This window comes from Anser anser (assembly GCF_964211835.1).
Source record: "Anser anser genome assembly, chromosome: 3".
Classification (NCBI taxonomy): domain Eukaryota; kingdom Metazoa; phylum Chordata; class Aves; order Anseriformes; family Anatidae; genus Anser; species Anser anser.
This window is the reverse complement of record NC_139722.1, coordinates 34,581,341-34,602,672: the sequence shown is the minus strand read 5'-3', so window position 1 is coordinate 34,602,672 and position 21,332 is coordinate 34,581,341. Positions and strand designations below refer to the sequence as shown.

The 21,332-nt window shown below is 37.7% G+C and overlaps 1 long non-coding RNA gene across 1 annotated transcript in view; it reads right to left on the bottom strand.

The window, feature by feature from the left end:
* Window positions 1-20,800, bottom strand: part of LOC310896126 — a 39,969-nt gene extending 19,169 nt beyond the window's left edge. Inside the window, exon 1 of the long non-coding RNA XR_014581204.1 lies at window positions 20,108-20,800. This is a non-coding gene — a long non-coding RNA (uncharacterized lncRNA). The remainder of the gene's footprint in view (window positions 1-20,107) is intronic.
* Between the last annotated feature and the right edge of the window lie 532 nt (window positions 20,801-21,332).

The window sequence follows — 21,332 nt, the reverse complement described above, 5'->3', positions numbered from 1 at the left end:
GCCAAGTACCATTACAAATACGGTATAGATGAGATGGATTTGGGTCCTCCCACATATCTCCAGTGCAATCCTTCAGTTTAAAACTATTGAAAAAAGGCCTCCAAAACCAGTTTGATAGTCTTCACATGGCTACAGCATTATTTCAGAAGCTCTGAACTGAAAATAAATACATAAATACACTTACATACAAGTAACACTTATGTCTTTTACCACAGGAACAACATACAGGGACAATAAAGAGCCACCAATATGAGCGTGTTTACTGTACTTTTAGACAGAACTACTGTTTTAGTGAAGTATGAATATATCTATACAGTTATGACAGAGTAGAACGTCCAGTGTATATTGTCCAATGAGTGCACATTTCTGCTGCCAGAATGGAGTAATGTAATATGAAATGAAATTACCTGAGTTACATACCCACCTGTCCCCTGTTACCTCTGCCTACTTCCCCTCCTTCCCTCCAAAGGCACTTTCTGTAAATATCTACTTCATGTTTATGTTTTTCATTTTTGGTGATCTCTGACTAGGAAACTGAAATACTTAACATATGATACCATTTTTATTTCATATAAAATGTGGGAGTGACTTCACTGGGAGAGTGAACTCACCACAGTATAATAAATTTGATTGCATGACTCTGCTAATATTTCCAGCATAACCCATAATATTCTCTATTATTTCAGTCTTTGGTGGCTACTGAGCAAAGGTTGTTAATGACGCCGAGCATGCAGAAGATTTGATAGCCAGAAATGACAGGCAATAGCATTAAACCACTGCTTCCTCAGCATTGTTTACCAGGAGTTCTTATTTGATCACTGTTTTCCCATACCTTCTCTGTATAACTTTCTGTTCACATTTTATCTACTATCAATGATAAATCCTATAATCCAATATAAAATAAGTGTGTCCTTCAAAATAATGGTTTCTTGTTACCGCTTTTCTAAGGGTCAGCTGATGATTTCTGTAAAACATCTACCAGAAATACAGCAGTAACAAAGTCAGCAATCAGACAAAATTGAGTAAGTCTTAATAGCAAACAAGTCTTCCACTCTTGAGTAGTGAGTTAAGCAAACAATCATTAACAAAAAGAACTTTGGCAGAATTTGGAAGAAAGTAATACATCTTTTTGGGGAGGAGCTCTCAGACAGCAGAGAGCTCCCACTTTCCAGACCACCTCAGCAGCAAGGCCAGCTTGGTTCTCTTCCTCATGTTGTGAGAGATATCAAAGAGAGATCACTATACACATGACTCTCATATCCTGGCTGTGTCAGGTCTCAAAGGCTCTGTTTATACAGATAAGTAAAGCAGGGAAAAAAAAAAAAAAACTCTGAAACAGTACATTTAGCACATATCTTACACCAGCATACCTTATGAGAATCAGAAAAAGTCTTTAAATCCACAGTTTAAAAAGAAACCAGGAAGGTAGGCTATTAATTTGCAATGTGATAAGAATAGTCTCCATAGGCTCTTCATTTCGTTTCAGAAACAATGCAATGTTTCGGCATAGAATTGAAAAAAAAAAAAAAAGTCAATACTCTGATCCCTACCTCTTCCCCTGTCTCCCCCCAGGAAGAAAAGAAAAGTGGGAGAGCTATTTCTCTTTTCCTTGTGTTACAAAATTGTGATCCACAATTTGTAATACCCTACAGCTACCCAAGAACATCCCAGGAAGGGACTAGAAGCATGAAGAAGTCATATGTTCTTCCTTCTTCCATTCTCTAATGATCTCAAGGGTATCAGTACGGAATATTTGTTGAGCACTGAAATAATGCACTTGCCACAGTCTGCCTGACAGTTTGTGCTTCTCTAGCACTTCAGGGTCCCACCATGGCGCCATGCAGGCATAAAGCAAAGGACAGTCCCTGCTCCGTACACCTTAGCACTGTGAAATGAGGTTGGAACTCATAGGGGATCAATCATACACTGTACTTCAGGGTATCATCATATGACATGTTTATATGATATCTCAGTTTTCAGAGGCTAAAGCTGAAATGCTTTTTAAGGGCCCTGTCTCAGAAAACGGAGACCCATTATCTAGAACATGGAACTGTCACACAAGGCTACTTCACACAATATATCTCCTATAAGCCTACCGACATGGAAGCACTCATCAGTGAGTCTTGGATTAAAATGCTTTAAAAGAATTTACAAAATAATGCAATGTGATTTAAAAAAAAAAAAAAAAAGTGTAACTCCATCCCCATAATTTCCTGTTTTGAAAAAAATATATATTTAAGTTACTGGAAATTTCATATAGCTAACTGATATTTGATTCCATTCACTGATGATTAATACTTCAGTGAGTGACAGCACCCAGTGAATATGAAAATCGGCCTAAATACACAGCAAAAACATCAATCTTCATATGATGTCCTTAAAATACATGAAATTGAATTGGTGTAAATTATGTCCAGGATGTGTGAAATTAACCCATAGTATGAGTCCTAAAATGTTGGGTCTACAAGAGACCTTATTCTCAAAAATGTTGCAGATGATCCACAGATCCTAAATAAAAACAGCAGAAATATCAGCACTGCTATTGTTTTGGAAGTAGTCTGCTTTTGTTTGCATACTTCAGTGCTGGTGATATTAAACTACACTGAAATTGCTAGAAGAGCTTTTGGATACACAGCTCATGTTTAGGCTTAGGCACTGAATGGCAGATGTTATTTGACTAATGTATGTGTTTTCTTGCAATAGTAGTTTGGACTAATTGCACTAGCTATTTTAAAACGCAGTCAAAATAATACAGCTTTAGTTTCTACTTCTTTCCCTCTTCAGGGAGACGGGAGAAGTGCTAACAGGGAGTAGCAACACTTACATTTCTTTATTTCCAAGACAAATTGTGTAGTCTCTGAAAAGCAAGAAAGCAAGAAGACATTCTTTCAAGACTCTGCTTTGTTCTCCTTCCATGATCTCTTTCTTGATGTACAAAGGAGGTGACAGGCTGATGTAGCATAAGCATAGTGAAGAATAAGGTGAGGGGCTTTCTGTTGGTGTGCTGCTGTATGGTCTTTGGGTGGAGCACCAGAACCAGGGCTCACATTCTGCACCACCCACAGCGACATTCACCTCTATAAATGTGCACAAGTGGAGCAATAACTCCCAGCTAAAGAAGGCAAAATGGTAGTTATTGATGTCTTTTTTATTTCATGTGCCTCCCTCCAAGAAAATGTATTTCTTCTTGTTGTATCTTTATTTTTTTTTTCTTTTTCTTTTTCTGAGAACGATTAAGAGAAAACTAGAAGTGGAGATAAGCTGAAAGAATCAATCTGAATAATGCTTTGGTGTAGAAAGGGTGCAAACACAGTATTAAACATTTCTCCGTTACAGTGACAACATTTTTGAGTTACTGGAGTTCATCAATTTAACCCATGCATGCCCCAGGTGAAAACGGGACCTCCTAAAACTGTTTAGATGAGGCATGTATTAATATATTTTACCCATTAATGAGGCAGATTAAGAGCAATCACACTCGATTATTACATTAACTTAGTTCTTATCTTAACAAGGTATTATCAAAACTTGACTGCACTTTCCTACATGCCAATATGTAGATAGTCTGGAAGGATACCAAGCTGATGACCTGCTCAGCTTTGAGGCTGGTTGTGGTTTAAATTTAAATCCTGAAACTAGTTGAGTCTCAGGAATCCACAAGATCTTTCCTGTCAGAAGCTGCCTTTCTCACCTGATCTGAGGTGTTACAAATAGCCTCATTTAGGCAGTGTTGAGTCAGTAAGGCCCAACTCCTTTGTTGTCAGGCAGAAGATGATTAAAGCTAAGAGAATTGATTTAAAATCTCCCTCTGTAACTCTTAAACTAGTATTGCAACAGTCTCCTCTGCCTAGGCTGCTTTGAGGACCACAGTAATATATCAACATAGGAAAGAAACTCTAGCTCTGTTCTTACTACAGGCAGGGAGATGGGTCCCTGCAACACAAGCAGGAATCCAGATCCCTGATGCTACTTTTATTACTATCATTTTCATAATATCTGATATCCAAGTTTCAAGTCCTGATTAACTTAATAGATAAAAATGAACACATTATTACAAGCATATTGCCCAGCTAAGTACCTCACAGTATTCAGTATCCATTAACAGCAGGACAAATGAACAGGCAATGTTACTTCTTTTACAGATGAAACAGTACAGTGCTACCTCAGAAACAGTAGTGAAAAGAATACTCATAAAGAATATGGGGTTATAAGGTAGGGTACTGTGACAAGCCATTATACATATGTACAATCTTTATTTGTTTATTTTTATATAAGAAACATTTCAGGTAATTGCTAAGTGTTGACCAAAAAAAAAGACTTACTTTCTCTTAGATTATCCTATGCATGCTAAAGTGGTAATATCCTTATGCTTTTAATCTTGAAGATGGAAAACAGAAGTGTTATTAAGTGCCTCTAAAGATCATAAATGTTTATCAAACAATGCAAAGTAAGTTTTTGCATTAGTAATGTTACTATTTAAATGGCATTGAATGAAAATAGCCCTGTAGGTGCAATAAAGACCTCTATGTACTGTGTACAAATTATTATACCTGTAAATAGATGGTGGAGCAAATAGAGAAGAATTATTCCTTTAATTGTATGTCCCTGATCCCCTGAGATTTAAGAAACATAATTGTTCTGCACAGTCTGTGAGATAAATGTAGAAGTACTAATGTATTATTTTCATTTAATTATTCTACTATTCTTGTATTACTGTAATTCATCAAAACACATTTTTCTCCTGAAAGCTAATAGCTTAGTACAGGTAGGGAATTTAATATGAGTGGTTTTATTTATTTATTTATTTATTTTCACCTGGAAACTGTATTTTAGCAAGAAAAAGACCAACATAAGCCTGAACTTATCTGCAGAAACACAAAGAACAAAATAGGGAAGGTATTAGGGTATTTCCGAAATTAAATTTTGCATTCTCTCTATATTAACTAGCATCTGAATAAGTGGAAAGAGATTCCAGAGGTGCTCCTGATGAAATTCAAAGAGAAAAGTAAAATAAATAATGTGAAGTGCTGGAAGTAGAAAAGAGTGATATAAAATACCATCTTAGTGACTGAGACAAGTCACTAAAGGCAATTTTTATTATTTATTTATTTATTTATTTATTTTGTGGCCAAATAAACTTAGCTGCAATTTTTTACACATTATGAGGTATAGACACTGATATTATCAAACAGACATTATCCTGAGTGGGCAGTACGATCAAGCAGTCAGAGAACTAATTGGCATTATTTATGTCTGCAATTACAGAGAACAAAATTGTGCCTACTGTTGTTGGTGAGGACAAAAGGAAAGACAAGTTTAGAAGTCAAGCTCCAATTGCCAGATTTCCTCTTGAAATCAGTGAAGCTTGACCTAAGTGCCAATGTCAGATTTTGGCCTGAAGTTAAAATAAAATTTTGTTGAGCTGAATTGGGTGATGAGTCTTAGAGAGCTGAGTCCTTGTGAAGATTAAATATATGAGCTTTGAAAGAATCATGCAAATGTTATGCCTTCCTCAGCTGGAGCCTTGCTTAGATATTTTAACAACAGTTTTAGAATGTATTTAGTATATGTATCAATAACCAAAAGGACTAGAGACTGACTTCTCATATCTGAAAGGGAGGCAGTTTATATTCACTGCAACACCAAAATGTAAAGTAACAGATTAAAGGTGAGGATATAAATATCTTAATCCCTGTTCTCAAATATTTCTGCTACAAAACATCACTGAATGTCTAAAATGTATCCATCTAAAGCTAAATCCCAGATTTACAGATTTCAGTCTTGGATGGTGCTGTGAGCACCACGGCATAATCCTTTTTAGGGACATGAGGCTCACATGCAAATAAATACTTAAGTAACAAACAGGATCATTCCCATCCCCTCACCCAGTGACCAAAATTACAGGTTTCAGGACCTGAAATTTCATTACTTTTGTTCTCTTTCTCTTTGTGGTTGAAATCCACGATGGAAAAAAATTCTTTTGATTTTGCTTTTTGGATCAGAGCCTCATAATTAGCCAAATACTCATAAGGAAAAGTGAAGGTTTGATCATGTTATTGTTTTAGGACTCACTAAAATTTCCCATTTGTTAAAAAGATTAGTCTTATTGACAACTCAGGAATATGTTGCATGTATCTATTCTGAAGTACAATGAAAGCCATTGCTTGATTTAAAGGCATTAAGATGTATGGGTGAGATTAGAGTTCTTCACAGGGCTTTTCTGCTAAAGGCAGTCAACTAAGACATACAGTAAAACCTCACAGCACTCTACACTTATACTAAAAAATGAAATTCTGCTATATTGCAAGTGAAATAAATCTATTTTTTCCCTCCACATTTTTGCTATCTCCATATTTAAATACATTTATTCCTTTCTGCTTTGTGGGAGAATACATTCTGCACTGGAAGAGCTCATATGCTCCAGATATAAAACGCATTCTATGCAAAACATAATTACAGTTGGCACTCGCTAACCAGTTCTGTGTTCTGCTGTTCTAGTCCACAGTGAGCAATGACCCAAACGCTCCAAAAAGAATGTAATTTTCTTTGCTGGGGAGGTAAATCACAATCCAACATGAATAGAGTCTATTAAGCAAGCAGACTAGTTTCTTTTACAGTTCTTTAGTTTTAAGAAGCCTTTGGGATTGCCAGGGCTGTTGAGGGAAATAGAAAATATTTTTTTAAAGGAATCTGCAGCCTCACAAATTCTGAATCAGACACAAAAACTTGCTGCTGTGGAAGCTCCCTTTATTAACTACCTCTGTCTCTCTCAATCAGTATGCTCTACTTAGCTTCTTAATTTTTGAAGTATCTGAATGGATTGCTGATTAGTACAGTGTGACTTTTATCTCTTATTTCATTGCTATGTCTAGCTTTGGCATTGTTCACAACCCCTCTTGCAATCCACACCCCCTCAAAAAATGTTCTGACTGAAGCCATAAGGCAGCAATCTCATTTTCAGGCAAGTTTCAGTATCTCCGTATGGTTCCCGGAGAACTTCAAATTTCCTGCCAGGTCTAAGTCTGGATGGGACCATGAGAGTAGGTGTACAGGACTTCTCAGCCAATCCTTCCTGCAGAAAGCTGAATTAGTCAGAGGTGTAAAGGAAACTTGCGTGGTGGGGATAGCTGAGGGAATGAGGTTATGCACTGAGATTGGGTGTGCTATTGAGAACCCATCAAAGCAAGCTGAGAGATTATTTTTATACACATTGTTTGAAGCCTGAAAAAATGCTTAATCAGCATATATGAGCATAGCTTAGAGTTGTCACAAATCTGCTTATATCCACTTCAGAAATTTTCAGCTCTTTTTCACAAAGAACACTGGCTAAATTTGCAGGTTGTTTCCTTGGTAGCTTAGTTTGGTGTCTGTTGATTGATTTCAGGAAGTTCACAGTTCCAAGAAAGAGAAGAAAAAAGAAATGAGAAAGAGAAGTAAAGAAGCAAGACAAATATTAAATTAAGGACTGAATCGTGGTAGCACAATACAGCTCTTCTACCCTTTGCGTGGACTGATGTAGGAGGGACACAATCTTGAATTTGAATTCCCCAAGGGGTCCATGTGCCACTTCTTGTGAGAAACCCTTTTAGACTACTGTCCATCATATTTCCTCTTGGGTCTTCTCTTGCCAGTTGAGAGGGTTTGTAAGCCAGGCATTGTTTACTTTGACAACATAAGATTTACAATTTACATGCATTGTGGGAAGCACTTATTATACTGACCGTCATTTTAAATTGAGTTGGGGTCCTGGTGGATGACAGTTTGACCATGAGCCGGCAGTGTGCCCTCGTGGCCAGGAGGGCCAATGAGATCCTGGCATGCATTAAAAGGAGTGTGGCCAGCAGGTCAAGGGAGGTGATCCTCCCCCTCTACTCCGCCCTGGTCAGGCCTCACCTGGAGTACTGTGTCCAGTTCTGGGCTCCCCGGTACAAAAAAGACAGGAATCTCCTGGAAAGAGTCCAGCGGAGGGCCACAAAGATGATATGGGGCCTGGAGCATCTTCCCTATGATGAAAGGCTGAGAGACCTGGGTCTGTTCAGCCTGGAGAAAAGAAGACTGAGAGGGGATCTCATCAATGTGTATAAGTACCTGAGGTGTGGGAAACAGAGGGATCTGGCCAACCTCTTTTCAGTGGTTTGTGGGACAGGACAAGGGGGAATGTCCACAAAATAGAGCACAGGAAGTTCCGCACCAACATGCGAAAGAACTTCTTCACAGTGAGGGTGATGGAGCACTGGAACAGGCTGCCCAGGGAGGTTATGGAGTCTCCTTCTCTGGAGATATTCAAGGCCCGTCTGGACGCCTACCTGGGCAGCCTGCTCTAAGGAACCTGCTTTGGCAAGGGGATTGGACCCAATGATCTTTCGAGGTCCCTTCCAACCCCTTCAAGTCTGTGATTCTGTGATTCTTCCTTATCTGTCACACTATTTTTTATTTTTATTTTATTTTATTTATTTATTTATTTTATTTTATTTTATTTTATTTTATTTTTTAACTTTTTGAGCAGAACTCAAACAGGAATATTACCTTTGCTTATTAAGTGATCCAAAGAAGAGCTCTAACAGAGCAAAAACTTGCTAGCAGTTTGCTATCCCTTTCATTCTCATAATATTGGCTTGAAAAATCTTTGACAGCCAAGGGATTTTAAAAGTGTCAGCTTATGGAAAGCAAGAAGTAATCACTTCTTATGCATGTCTTTTCATAACCCAAACCATTTAATTTACATATTCACTTACAGTTCATCTGGGTCATAAATTATATTTACATGTGGGGTACTTTATTCAATTGGTTAAACATTCATTAATTTGCATATTTTATCACTTTTATATTTATGGCACCATTAAGATCACAGGGAATTTATAAATCATCAAAATACCTGCCTTAAGAACCAAACCTGGTAAAAGTTTTTAAAAAATGTTTTGAAGGGATATGATTTATCACTTTTCTATATTCCCAAACAAATATGAAATAAGGCTTTACTACTTCATATCCAATTAAGAAAGCAATCTTCTGTGTCCAAACAGATCGTTACACCACTTCCATTTCTGATATGTGGGGTGGCCCTTCCCCCAGGTATATAAGTCCGGTCCTCTCTATTTCCAGCTCTACAAGAGGAGCTTATACCCTCTCCAAGGTTCCTAGAACTCAAATGTTAGAAAAGCACCACAAAAAACAACCTAACAACAACAAAACCACACCACAGCCTCGGACTTCCTTCTCACCGCCCATTGTAGCTTTGAAGAAAATTCCATTAGTTCTTAATTACAGGAAGTAATTTAGTTGTCTTACAGACACTTGCATAATGTCAAATGTATAAATTATGTAAAAGTGTCTTTACATAGAAATATTCATATTTTCACTGTAATAAATATCAAAAAGGTATGGAAACACATAAACAGGATTATCACAGCAAGTAGCATATTGCGTTCTATATATCTGGAACCTTCGCCGAGCTTAAGCTCTCTGGAAAGCAAGAACTCTCCTCTGACATTGATGCTAAGAGCACTTTTAAACTCTGAGCCCTGTTTTTTTCCTAGAAACTAAACTAGAGCAATAGACTTCTATTAATGTAAAAGTATATGAATATAGAGAACTGTCAGATTGTAAGGAGGGGATTTACAGACTTCACGTATTTACTATTTATGTAGCATTTAGCACATGGAATGGAAATATTTTTAGCTTTTTTTTTTTTTTTTTTGAGAGGAAAGGAAGGGGAGGACAACACTGTAAGGACATGATAACTACCAGTAAGTTTCAGAAATCAATGAAAAGAGAATGGCATAATCTTTCACAGCACCTTTAAGCCTACAGCATATAAAAACAATCAATCTGGAATAAATAAATAAATAAGTAAATAAGTAAGTAAACCATTAAATCATCTGGTTTTCTCTTAACGGTACTGACACTTCCTCATGCAACCCCCCCTTAATGCTTTACTTCATATTTAACTCAAATAGTAAAATTTCTATTGCCTGAGACAGTAGTGACAAAACTGTAATTCTAAATCAGCTCAAGAGGGCTTACTATACCTCACAGGAGCAGCACGAGGCCTGGGACAGGATGCGACTACTGTACAGTCCAGACACTTGACTACGAGCTGTTAAGGACTAGTGATGTAAATCATTGGGGATTCAACTTCATCCATTTCCATCCCATAGAATCTGGAAACCTCTAAAAAACAGGCATCTCCAGTCTATGATTTACTTAGAGTGCTTCCCATCAACTCAGCTCTCAGAAATATGAGTTATGATACCAATGACTCTTGACCATGCAAAGATTTTAATATGTACTTTGTGGATGGGGAAGTTGAGAAAAACATGGTCTAAAATATTCCTTTTTCATTCAGCCAATCATAAATATCCTTTGCACAGAGGACTTGAAAGAGAGTCAGCAGAACCAGAATGTGTGTATTTCAATATCTGCTATGAAAACCACTGAGGCACTACTGGTACAGAAGTATCTAAACACATCTGTCTTCTAACTTTCAAGAAATGCAGCTCTGAAATGATGTCTTGGTCAGACAACATTTACCATAAATTGCTTTTTCACGTAAACATATAATAATAAGATAATACAAGGTGGAAGGGACCTTTGGAAGTCATCAATGTCCTGCTTACAGCAAAACCATCTCTCAGCTCAAGCCAGGCTTTATGCTTTATGCTTTCAGGTCTTGAGACTGCACAACCCGAGACTGGGTGTGCGGATTAATACAAACTGCTTTGCTACTTGTCTGGCCTCATTCAAAAGTTTATCTTATTTTCAGTCTGAATGTCTCTTCAACACATGCAGGTGTTCTTTGACCCTCCTATCGTGCACCACTGTGAAGAGCCTGACTCTATCCTCTTAATATTCTCCTTGTAGGCACTAGGTGCCCTTCAAAGCCATCTCCTCCCCACTCTGACCAAAGTCAGCTCTCTAAGCCTCTCCTCACGGAGTAAAGTCATGTCTGTCAATAGCCTATCATGGTAGTCCACCTGTTATCAACCTCCAGGTAGAATGTGGTCCATTAACCATCATGCTGTGAGCCCAGCTATCCAACTATTCAATCCATCTAGCTGTCCATCCATCCAGACTGTAATGCACTAATTCAGATACAAGATTATCCTGGAGAGTGTAAAAGTCTTTCTAATGTTGAGGTAAATGAAAACTAATGCCCTTCCCTCGCTTATCTGTACAGTTATTTTATCACACATAGAAGGTAATCAGGCTTGTCAGTCATGATATACTCTTGTAAAATCATGCTGTCTGTTTCCAGTCATTTTTTCCTTCTACAAGCACCCAGTGAATGTGTTCCACCACAATTCACTCTGGTTTTCCCAAGAACAAACACCAGGCTGATCAACCTTTAGTTTCCCAGGCTGACCTGTTGGCCTCTTTTTAAAGCAAGTAGTACATTTACTTTTCTCCAGTCATTCAGTACTTACCCCGATTTCCAGAATTCCCTTCAATACATGTGAAGGGAATAAATCAAATAATCTCTATAAAGCATCTTGGTAATCAGAGTATCAAATGACCAAAAGTGTAGCATGAAAGAATCAGTAAAGGTGATTCAGTGAATCAGTGAAATGCTAAAATTCACCCCATCAAGTTAGGAGAACTTGCATTTCTCATTGAAACACTTAGAAGGAAAAAACATCTTCTCTAAACCCAAATATGTCCATCAGAGAATATGACTTCAAGGCTGCTCCAGGGCTGGCCCAAACAGATCTAAACAGTTCATTTGGTCACACAACAAAAACGCTTTGCATTAGGAAAGTTTAAAGTTAATTTGCATTAGTTTTTTTTTTTTTTTCTGATGCAGTGCTCAATAAAAATTCAGATTACTCATGCTTTCTAGTTTCCTTAAAATTGGTCTCTCTCAGTGGACCACATTCTTGATGGCCTGCTGTTACCTGCCTTATTGATTGCACCTCACTGGTCCAGGCAAATCTACAGAAAAAAAAAAAAAAAAAGTCAAATTGAGCAGCTCAGAAACGTGGTAAAGTGAGATGTATGCAGCACTTTGATTTGACAGGTTACCTCACATCTTTCGATCTGAGAGATGAAAAATTATTTCCCATAAAAAAAAAAAAAAGATATAATTAGTGAAAAAAAATGACACATAATAAATAAAATACCAAAAAGTTCAATTTTTCAATCAAAAAAATAAATTTAGTAGAGACATTTGTCAAGGTGTACTAGTACGTTTATTTACATTATAAACGAAAAGTTTAATACTTTGATTACAATACTAGAAAAATATTTTGGAAAAAACATCAAGGTCTCCTACCAACTAAATTCATATAATTTAACCTTCCTGCCTTTTTGATATACCTTGCCACCCTTTCTTTTGCCAATCTGGTGCCACTTGGAATGTATAACATACTGCTATTTTAATGGGCTCTTCTCAGAATATAATGTTTCCATTGGAATAGCTAACGCCTACAGATAAGTCTTGAGTCAGTAATGTAATCACTTCTGAATATGAAATAGACAAAAGAGGTTTAATGTAAGTTGGGAAATACTAATCAAGCCCTGTGAATGAAGTATTAAACACCACCATACTTTTAGACATATCAACACAATGTATGGAATTACTGGTTTACAGGACTCATGAAATCACTGCATGCATGGCTTTGTAGGAGGTTTTGTTATGCAAGATTTGGAGGAGAAAATGTATTTTTTGAAACTAAAATATACAGGACAACATTAGGAAAAAAAAAAAAAAGGAATAATTTTTCTTTGCCAGAGTGGATCTCAAGTCAAATGTGTGCTGAGAAATATACAATCAATAAGCAGATCTTGATGAAAAGAAGACAAAAAATAATGCACAATTTGCTTCAGATTTGTTGCTAACTCTTCCTTTTTTTTACTGAAGAGAAAGACACGTGTCCTTAGGGGAGAATTCAAATTTTTTGCTGATGTTGTTGTCCTGATAAGAAAAATGAAAACTGAGATACTGCGTTCCTAAGTTCTGGAAATGTCATGTGGGCTTGAAATACATGGTTTGTATTCGTAAGTGCTGTCACGTGGACAGTGACTCTCATCTAAACACAGAAACTAAACAGCTCTTGTCACCAAAGACAGCTGTTTCAAGAGAAAATGTAATCTGACACAAGCTATTGGAATCTGAACACCTAGAGGATTTGAGCAAGTTCAGTTTTCTTGTGGCTGTTCACAACTGCTGTTCCCCAGGGTTCAGTATTGGGATCAGTTTTTTTTAATATCTTTTTCAATGATACTAATGAGGGGATCGAGTGCACCCTCATTAAGTCTGCTGACAACACCAAGCTAGGTGGGACTGTTGATCTGCTTGAGGGTAGGAAGGATCTTCAAAGGGATCTGGTTAGGCTAGGTGAATGGGCCATGTCCAAACACATGACATTCATCAAGGCTACATGGCAGGTGCTGCACTTGGGTCATAACAACTCTATGCAGTAATACAGGCTTGGGGAAGAGTGGTTAGAAAGCTGTCCAGCAGAAAAGGACCTGGGGATATTGGATGCTACCCTAGTGAACATGAGCCAAAAGTGTGCCAAGGTGGCCAAGAAGGCCAATGTCATCCTGGACTGCATCAGAAATAGGGTGGCTAGTAGGACTAGGGAAATGATTGCCCCTCTGTACTTCACTCTGATGAGACCACATCTTGAGTATTGTGTTCAGTTTTCTCCCCCTCAGTACAAGAAGGATACTGAGTTGCTCGAGCACGTGCAGAGAAGACTAGCAAAGCTGGTGAAGGGACTAGGAAACAAGACATACGAGGAGCTTCTGAGGGAACTGGAGCTGTTTAGTCTGGAGAAAAGGAGGCTCAGGGAAGACCTCATTGCCCTTTACATCTACCTTAAAGGAGGTTGCAGCGAGGAGGGTGCGGGTCTCTTTTCTCAGGTGACAACTGATAGGACATGAAACAATGGCCTCAAGTTGCACCAGGGGAGGTTTAGATTGGATATCAGGAAGAACTTCTTCACAGAAAAGGTGGTCAAGCATTGGAACAGGCTGTCCAGGGAAGTGGTGGAGTCCCCATTGCTGGAAGTATTTAAGAGATGTGTGGAATGGTTTAGCAGTGAACTTTTAATGTTAGCTGGATGGTTGGACTTGATGATCTTAAAGGTCTTTTCCAATCTAAATTGTTCTAAGATTCTCCAATATCTTTTTGTCCAATTCTCCAATATCTTTTAGTGACGTACAAAGTCTTAAAAGGTTCAAGGACTGACTGACATCAAATGGGAGTAAGGTTTTGGAGTCATCAGGTACATTTCAACACAAGTTTAATTTTATATTGAAATAGACAGAAAGCAGTTTTTGTTTGTTTTTATTTTGTTGTTGTTTTGTTTTGTTTTGTTTCCCTTCCAGTTTCTCGCAATTACCATTCCTAACAGCTGTGTTGTTAAAACTTCCAGCTGCTTAATAAAATTAAGTTCCTGGCAGTCACTTTGATAGCAAGATAACAAGAAATCACCAAGAATCTTACAGTGTTGCAACCAACTGCATGGTATTTCAAGGTCTTCACCTTTGAGACAAACCAGAGTGTAGGCTAAAATACTTGCAAACAGTACAGAAGCTTATTAATGCCAGTAATGACAGAAATAGAATGGAGCTTCAATTTTGTGTAGTTAGAAGTGAAATAACTGTGTACCTCTTTGTGAATTTACATCTACTGCTACAAAATGAATAAACAAACAAACTGAACAAACAAAGGAGAAACTACCTGGAAATAAATAATTTGGGCCAATAAATTATCAGATCATAAACAGAAAGCAGGAAGAAATGAGGGAGAGAAGAAGCAGGGAAAACAGTCACTTTTGTTCTTCACAACAGATGTTTCTTCAATGCTTTGCTCTTCTATTTCTTTCATATAACCGAGCAAATATTTGATAATATTCTTCCTGCTAAATATTTCAAGGGACCCCATTACTCATCAGGTTCTTACTAGACAAGTTACTGTTCATTTCTACTGTTCATTTCTTCCCAGTTTCTACCTCAAACTACTACTGTTCCTTTCAACCATGCTTGAGAATTCAGGTCCTAACTATCTGTATGTGTAAGACTGGTCACAACATTTTAAGTAGTGTACCTGCTGCAGAATGACTCCACAGAGACTTTCTGCCATGGCATACACAGGAAAGGAATAAGGCAAATAGACAAACCCCTACCTGAAAAATTTGACTTTGCATAGGTGAACCTAGCAATATTTTGTCCCCCTCTACCCTGCCCTTGTGAGGCATTAGAGCATTGGAGCACTTGGAGCATTGCATCCAGGTCTGGGGCCCCCAGCTCAAGAAGGACATGGATCTGTTAGATTAGGTCCAGAGGAGGGTCACAAAGATATTAAAGGGGCTGGAGCATCTCTTCTGTGAAGAAAGGTTAAGAGAGCTGTGGATGTTCAGCCTGAAGAAGAGAAAGCTTCAGGGACACCTTGTTGCAACCTTTCAATACTTAAAGGGTGCTCATAAAAAATATAGATAATATTTTTATTTTTTATTTTTTACGTAAGCAGATAATGATAGAACAAGGGGGAATGGTTTTAAACTAAAAGAGGGAAGATTAATATTAGATATTAGGAGGATGTTCTTCATGCAGAGGGTGGTGAGACACTGGAACAGGTTGGCCCATCCCTGGAGGTGTTCAAGACCAGGTTGTCCAGGGCCCTGTCCAACCTGATCTAGTGGGTGCCATCCCTGCCCATGGCAGGGGATTTGGAACTAGATGATATTTAAGGTCTCTTCCATCACAAGCCATTCTAAAATTCTATGATTTTATGATTTTAAAGGCAGAAATGTTGTTTATTGCTCTTTTTAGTTAACAATTCAGGTTGACAGTCTTGAGCAGAGGCTACCAGCTAACAGGTCTGTTCAGCTGAAATGATCTCCAAAATGTCATGCTGTACAAGGACTCAGCTACCCTTAAAGGTCACACATACCTTCCCCTCAACAGACTCTTAAGCAGTAACACATCCACATTAATCCCAGATATGTTTCCTATACACACTCTGTTAGTCTATAGCAATGGAAAGCCCTTTGAGAATCTGTACCTTAATCAGCCCTAACCTCTTTGAGATATTTCCTTCATAGGGGTTTACTTCAGCTTAAGAACCAAGATTAAAATAATCCTTAAAAGGGTATGTTGTGGAGCAGCCATTTTGAACGATTTTGGTAATAATCTCGCAGAATCACTTAGAAACACTGGATAACTCACAATACAATGTCTTAACATTCAGCTTTTATTTTCATCACCTCAGTGTTCTTGCTTGAATCTGAATACTTTTGGAAGTGCAGAATTTTGCTTTCCATTCCTTCTGCTATGCTCCTAGCCATGTTTGGTTTTGTTTTGCACTGTCAGCCTTAACATTGAAAAGGTAGCAGAAGACTGTCTTTGTCATGGTTCACTAGCACTGACCTGAAGTTTGATGTGTGGGCTAAAAATGAAATGTGGTTTAACACCAGATTGTATTGGAAAGTCCCTCCCTAAGCCTGCTATGCTGTCTGATTACTTCCAGTAGTTATGAGCCATTCTTCTGCTTCCAAAATGTCAGTCCACACAAGAAGCTTTTCAATATTCCCAGACAGAAAATGTCACTCAAAGCTGGATTTCTCTGTGAAATTATGTAAACAAAAGGCTGTCATAGCTGATGAAATTGAAAAGTCCATGAAGCTAAACATGTCTCAAGGCACAGTTTCTGCCTTCTGGCTCTGATCCTAAGGAGTACAAGTACTATGTGCATATCTTTAAATAGTGTGTGCTAAAATTAGGCTATAGTAATAGTAGCAGGGAGAGGTGTGCTGGTGATAAGGTTAATTTGTTTTGAACACTGTGTTTCATTAAGATGTAAATACGTCAAGTGAAGGAAGAAATAGAAATAATCATCCCTGAAGAAAAGGAACTTTTCTCCCACTCTCGCAGCCTTCAGGGAGCATCCATGTAGCCAAATTCCCTTCATATGGAAATAAATGCTCCTATATGCAAGCAAAACTCAGCCATAGCTAAGAGGAAACCTTCAGAAAGCTGAAGAATTAGCCACACTGTATTAAAACAAAACAAAACAAAAAAATAACAGAATGTATGGATGTTTCCTTTAAAATTACTTTTCATAAATAGACATGAGGAATAATGTATACCCCCCCCCCCCCCCCTTGAAACTCGACAGTGCAATTATGTAGTGCTAGTAACTGATTTGTTAAATGATCTTGGTCTTTTTAGTGATCAGTTCTTCTTACCTAGAATCTTAACAGGAGCACCCGGTGGCTCAGGAATTTTTAGTGTGAATGAAACAATCACTCATTTGGAAGGAGTCAATTTAACAGGCTGACCTCAAGACTGGTGTGGTGAAGGTTTATGGGAAAAGTCCAAACTTACTGGTTTATTTAGAAAATAAGAGGCAAACTTTGGGTTAGAAATGCTTAGAAACAGCAAATTTCAAAGCCAAATACGAGCTGAGAAAAACTGCTTTGAATTTAACTAGATAATGTTAGTTCAGTCACCAAAGGGAAAAGGTAGATGTAAAATGCAGAGGTTGGGTTTGGGGGAAGAATAATAGCAGGGAAAGGTGAGAAAGAGATTATCTCCTATGGATAAAAGAGTGAGGCAGGTTATTTATCACCAGTGGTAAATGGAGGGACTGTCAAGAGAAGAGAGGAAGATTATAATGTGCTTTAAGATTAATACACCTCTCCAGCCTGGGATTTTTAGTATCTTGCGCAGTTAAAGCTTTCCTATGCTTGCTTTTCTGGAGGTGTTTTCTAGCTGTCACCTGAGGATCAGGAAGTAGAGTGATTGTTTCATCATTAAAAACAAACAAAAACAAACAAACAGAAAACAACAACTACCTTTTGGTATGCTTAATCAGTTCCTTTCATGAGTTAATATTGGTGGATGACAATCATGTGAATTTTCTCACACTTTCCAGAAGAGAATTCAATAGCTTGCTGGAGTTCATAATGTTATGGCACGTGTGTTACACCCATCTGTAGGATTTTGGTAGCTCTGCTACAGACAATGCTATAGCTGAGGATAATGCTACTCTACCTGTCACATGCAGAGTTTCACAAAGTGCTGCTTTTTCCTTCCTAAACAACATCTTGATGAGGGGAATACAACAGCATACGTAGGTATGTTATATGAGATTGATATATTCTTTAATAAAAATAAATTGAGGAGTGAAAAAAGTCTGCTTCAGTGCTAGTAGTACTGTAGTCTGTATAGGGAAATCATTTGCATGGGGAAGGAAAAATTGATTTTGCATACATAAAGACAGGCTTTGCACTAGCTGCTACTACTCAAGAATGGAGTCTTGGGACTTAAGCAGTTTGATGAAAAGGGGAACTTGGTGCTAATCAGCACAAAGCAGTTCAAGTGCGATGTAGTAGTTGGGAATAAAGGAACAGGGGGAGAACAGAAAGAGAAGGAGAAGGAGAAGGAGAAGGAGAAGGAGAAGGAGAAGGAGAAGGAGAAGGAGAAGGAGAAGGAGAAGGACACCCTTAACATTGTGAAAAGTGGAAAACATCTTGAACACTGTGCAGCCCTAGTCTATGCATTTCAAAATGTGTACAGTTCTACCAAAAATGATACTAATAAGGGCAGCAAGTAAAATATAATGAGGTTTGCGTATGAGGAAAAGTGATACACAGTGACTTCAGCATGGAGAGACAACTGAAGGAGGATGAAACAAAATCAAAAGTGACACAGAGACAGCAAACAAGGAACGGTTGATTAATGTCTTCTCCACAACCAGGACTAACGAGTTTGAAATATAGTTAATATACAGCAAGTTAAAAAGGAACAAGAGGACATATTTCTGACACTTATTCATAGTGCAGAGTTATGTCTGCTGGAGATGCTGACAGTTAACTTGGATTCGCAGAGACTTTAAAGTATTCATGGAAGAAAAGCGTCTTAAAGATAAAAATGGTACATGATGCATGAAGTTCAGGAATACTTTGGGCTTCAGATAACTAGAAACCAAAAAAAAAAAAAAAAGAAAAAAAAAGACTGAATTAGATTTCCACCTCATTCAATAAAGCCATTATTCTGTCAAGTCCTCCTGTATTTGATCAGGACACCCACTGAAATATGTCAGGGGCCTCAGTAAGACCCTTGATTTCTTTATGTAGTCATACAGCAAACTGGTGATTGTACCTGTTCGGTATTTTCCTAGAAAAGACATCATGAATATTTGTTATGTTATACATAGTAATTGCTTTGAAGATAACAAATCACTATTGAGGTGTTCAATCTGATATCACTGATCTCAGTATAAGCTATAATGATCATTTGTTTACACCAGAATCGTAACGTAGATTAAGAAATTTTAATTTCAATCAATTTTCTGTCTTTTTCTATAACAGAAAGGCTTTTACAGGGAAAATATTTTTTTCTGGTTCTTTTGAATTTACAGTGAGTCTAGAAAAAAGTAGATATTTAATGTGAGGTCCCTGCTCTGAAGTCACAGGAATCCATAAGAATTTATTTAATAAAAAAATAAGTTTCTTGAAGCTTGAAAAATGTCCCAGATGATAAATAAAAAGAACCTAGTAAGAAATACCCATGACTTTTATTTTTAAAATTGGATTGTGAGGGACAAAGAAATTGTGAATATCATGATTGTAATACTGAATAAAATGTCCTTGATCCACAAAGCTTTACTGCTATTACCGGTAAATATATTGTTCTAATTTAATGAAAGTTCTCAACAATGACAACAAAAAATATCAACATAAGTATTAAAAAAAAAAAAAGACAGCACTTGGCAATGAGTTATATCCGTATTCCTTAAATTACATAAAATTCCTCACAGGTCACAGAAAAAAAGACACAGTAGGGAAATATCCAAATAATAATACTTATATAGACCTTATGGGTCACACTATACAAAATATATGGTCTTTTCAGTTTCACTTTGTTGTGGTTTAACCCGGCTGGCAGCTAAACACCACACAGCCGTTTGCTCACCCTCCCCCCTCCCTCTCTGGGATGGGGGAGAGAAACGGGAAAGTGAAGCCGGTGAGTTGAGATAAAGACAGTTTATTAAGACAGGAATATAATAATAACAATAATAATAATAATAGTGATAATGATAATAGTATTAATAATAATAATGTGTAAGAAACAAGTGATGCACAATGCAATTGCTCACCACCCGCTGACCGATGCCCAGCCTATCCCCGAGCAGCCGGCCCCCCACCCCGGCCAGCCACCCCTATATATTGTTTAGCATGACGTCAGATGGTATGGAATACCCCTTTGGCCAGTTTGGGTCAGCTGTCCTGGGTCTGTCCCCTCCCAGCTCCTGCTGCACCCCCAGCCTGCTCGCTGGCAGGACAGAGCGAGAAGCCGAAAAGTCCTTGGCCTGGTGTAAACACTGCTCTGCAACAATTAAAACATCAGCATGTTATCAGCGCTCTTCTCATCCTAATCCAAAACATAGCACCCTACCAGCTACTAGGAGGGAAAATTAACTCTGTCCTAACTGGAACCAGGACACACTTCTACATGTATCTACAATATCTACATGTAACAAGGTAATTTAGTGTCCCTCCATATACCTCATAGCTTAATGTAATATTTTTAATTTGCAAATTGCATTGGATTTTGTTATATGTTATACAAAAATGCATAATGCTCAGTACAGAAGTATGTCAAATGAGTAACCCCTGCACCAGTCTGTATTCACACCAGTAATGCATTTTGCATTTAATTTCACATACAAAGATACAGAACAAAATGTAATGAAGCTTATACAAGACAAATATGTCAGCTTTTGCTCCTCTCCAAGGCCTGCAAGCAAAAGGATGTCTACAGAATATTTAAGCAAGCATTATGGATGTTGTCAAAGCACCACACCTGCTTACAGGACTTCTGAACTAGTCAGAGATGCAAGATATCACTCTTAGCTGTTCAGTGTGAAGTAAAAAGTCTGTAGCAACAGAATTCTGGTTTTGGCACCTCCCTAAAATTGGATTATAAGAAATGCATTGCTATCATTTCTTAGTTCAGATCTACTTATGAAGTAAAGTGGCTTAACCTTCATATTTGCTTCTATGCTTTATCCTGGAAAATTATATTGCACAATGTCAGAATAAAACACATTATTAGGTTGGTCAAGAAACTGGCACTAAACAGTATTAATGGTCTGTTTGCATGTCCCATCCAATAAATTTCAAAATTAGAGGGAATATTTATATATTGGACCAACTGAAGAAGGGAACTGGGACATAGACTGCATATGAATTTTAGTGGACAAAAAATTCCAACTCAGCCTTTGAGTTCAGAATTTTCTATGTTCATAATTTCAAGTGAAGAAACAGATCTGGTTATATCTCCAGATTCTCCAAAGAACATCTCTAGATTTTCTAGATTCT